We start from the raw sequence: 3181 nt of genomic DNA on the forward strand, positions 1-3181 counted from the left end.
GCTATTGTAAACAGAATTGTTAACCTGATTTTCTGATTTTTCACTACTAGAGTACAGAAATACAGTTGATTTTTATATATTGATCTTTTATCCTACAACCTAGATATACTAGTTTATGAGCTCCAATATGTATTCTTGGTGGATTTCACGCAAGATCATGTCATCTGTGAATAAAGGTAGTTTTACTTCTTCATTTCCAATCTAGATGCCTTTTTTTCTTTCTTGACTAATTTCCCTGGCTAGAACCTCCAGTATAATGTTGAATAGAAGTAGTGAGAGTGGACATTGTTGTCTTGTTTCTTTTTTCCCCCCAGCTATATTAAGATATAATTGACAAATACAAAGTATATATATTTTCAAGGTGTACGACATGATGATTTATGAATATGTGAAATGATTACCACAACCATGTTAATTAATACATGTATCACCTCACATAGCTCCTATTTTGTGGGTGTGTGTGAGGTGAAGACACTTAAGATTTACTCTTTTAACGAATTTCAAGTATACAATACGGTATTATTAACTATAGTCACCATGCTGTATATTAGATCCCCAATATTTATTATGTTAAAATTGAAAGTTTTTACTCTTTGACCAACATCTCCCTCCCCATCATTTCTCTAGATTCTGACCATTTTCATCATCATTTTCATGATCTTAGGGAAAAGGAATCCCATCTTTTATCATTAAACATATTGTTACCTGTGGTTTTTTCCACAGATGCTCTTTATCAGGTTAAAAAAAAAAAACAGAAAATTCCCTTCTGTTCCTAGGTTGTTAAGTGCTTTTATCAGGGTGTTGGACTTTGTCAAAGCTTTTTCTGCATCTATTGAGATAATTTTGTAGTTTTTGTTTCTTATTGTATTACATTTATCAATTTTCAGATGATAAACTAACCTCACCATCTGAGACTATAAGAATAAACAAACTAAAATGTTTTCCCTATGCTCTTACTTTAGCAACAATCATCACAGACGAGTTCTTTGTCAAATATGTGGGAGTTTTATCCCACACACTAAACAATCAGTTCTGCAGCAAACACCAGCTGGTGTCCTCTAATTCAATTCTGACACCATCTACCTGGAGATCGCATCAGATCTTAGTCCCCAAGACTGACCCCCCACTTCAGAGACCATTCACAAGTCCAGGCCTTCTGACTGACCAAACATATTTTCAAAATATCACAACTTCCTGGGGTATATCCCACTTGGTGATTGTGTGTAATTCTTAGATGTTGTTAAATTTGGTTTGCTAGTATTTTGTCAAAGATTTTTATATCCATATTTTTAAGAGATATTGGTTTATAGTTTTACTTTTGTGATATCTTTGTCTGGTTTTGTTATCAGGGAAATACTGTCTTCATAGAATGAATTGGGAGGCGTTCCCTCTTATTCTATTTTTCTGGAAGAGTTTGTTAAGAATTGGTATTGTTTCTTCTCTAAACAGTTGGTGGAAATCACCAGGGAAGCCATCTGGGCTTTGGCTTTGTGTGTGTGTGTGTGTGTGTGTAGGATTTTTTATTATTATTACTAATTCTGTCTCTATTTGTTTTTGGTATATTCAGATTGTCTATTTCTTCTTGAGTCACTTTTGGCAATTTGTGTCTTCATAGAAATTTGTCTATTTTATCTAAATCATCTAATTTATTGGTATACAGTTGTTCATGGTATTCCTGTATAATCCTTTTTATTTCTGTAAGGTCAACAATAATGTCCCCTATTTCTTTTCTGATTCTGGTAATATGAGTCTTCTTTTTTCCCATGGTCAATCTAGCTAAAGATTTGTCAATTTTAATGCCAATATTTAAAAAATTGTCAATTTTGTTGATCTTTTGAAAGGACCAGCTTTTTTTTCCCCAACTTTTATTTGCATTTATTTTATTCTGAATTTATTCTCATGCAGTAAGTTTTTGTTACTTCATTTTTTTCTGAGATATCTTTTTCTTCTGTGCCACCTCCTCTTCTAGTTTAGGAACAATTTGTTCCTTTTCAGTAAGGATTATCTCGATGTGGCTGGGGGAGGTTAATCCAAGCATAAGCTCTATTAGTACAGTGCACTTCTTGGGTGCTTTGTTCACGTGGATATATTCAATGACCAGAGAATCTACATCTAAACTCTTAAGTTCAGCATTACTCTCTGCATTTTTAAGCATGTGCAGCAAAAATTCAGCACTCTTTTTGAGCTACTGACTCTGTGTTCAACCCCACTGTTTGGCCTGGGCACACCTACCAACTCCACCAATGTAATGCCAGAACGGTACACATTGCTTCTGTAAAGTAACACCTTTCAGATACTTGGTGGCTTTTGGGAAATGCATACCCTTGACGGCTTGGGCAGTTTCGTGGGTGTTGTTAAAGTGAAACAAAGATTTGAACCTCTTGATTTGCATGATTTTGCAGGGTTTTCTGGGTCAACTGAATAGTGAATCATTTTCGCAGATCACCTTAGGCCTCTTATGGGAAGAGGTCAGAGGACCAGCTTTTGTTTTCATTTATTTTCTCTGTTTTTCTATTCTCTATTTCATTAATTTCCTTTCTAAACTTTATTATTTCCATCCTTCTGCTTAAAATTTAGTTTGCTCTTCCTTTTCTAGTGTCTTAAGGTAGAAGGTTAAGTTGCTGATTAAAAGTCTTTCTTTTTTAGTATAGGCATTTTCAGCTTTAAATTTCCTTCTGCTGGCCAGTTAGCCCAGTTTGTTAAAGCACAGTGTTCAAGGCCAAGGATTTGGATCCCCATATCGACCAGCCACCAAAAAATAAAAATAAAAAATAAATTTCCTTTTAAGCACTGCTTTAGCTACATTCTACAAGTTTTGGTATGTTGTCCCTCATTTTCATTCATCTCAAAGTATTTTCTAATTTCCCTTTGGATTTCTTCTTTGACACTTTGGGTATTTAGGTTATTTAGAAGTGTATTGTTTAGTTTCTAAGCTCAATCCATTCTTGTTAGAGAACAGACTTTGTTTTTTTTCTAGCCTCTTAAATTTATTGAGGTTTATTTTATGTCTTAGTGTTACCAAGCAAGGGCTCACTGTCCAATGCGCATAGAAACTAATGCTATGGCACCGGTCTTTAAGAAAAGAAAGAGCTTGACTGCACAGCTGGCCAGCAAGGATACAGGAGGCAAACTCAAATCTGTATCTTGAAAAAAAAAAAAATTCCATACTGGCCAGCAGCCA

At 34.6% G+C, this 3181-nt stretch overlaps 1 pseudogene; it reads right to left on the reverse strand.

Annotated features, from left to right (window-relative positions):
- Window positions 1–1897: 1897 nt before the first annotated feature.
- On the reverse strand, window positions 1898–2433 carry LOC103606181 (annotated as a pseudogene).
- Window positions 2434–3181: the final 748 nt, after the last annotated feature.

This window comes from Galeopterus variegatus, unplaced genomic scaffold (assembly GCF_000696425.1).
Source record: "Galeopterus variegatus unplaced genomic scaffold, G_variegatus-3.0.2 Scaffold6360, whole genome shotgun sequence".
Taxonomy (NCBI): domain Eukaryota; kingdom Metazoa; phylum Chordata; class Mammalia; order Dermoptera; family Cynocephalidae; genus Galeopterus; species Galeopterus variegatus.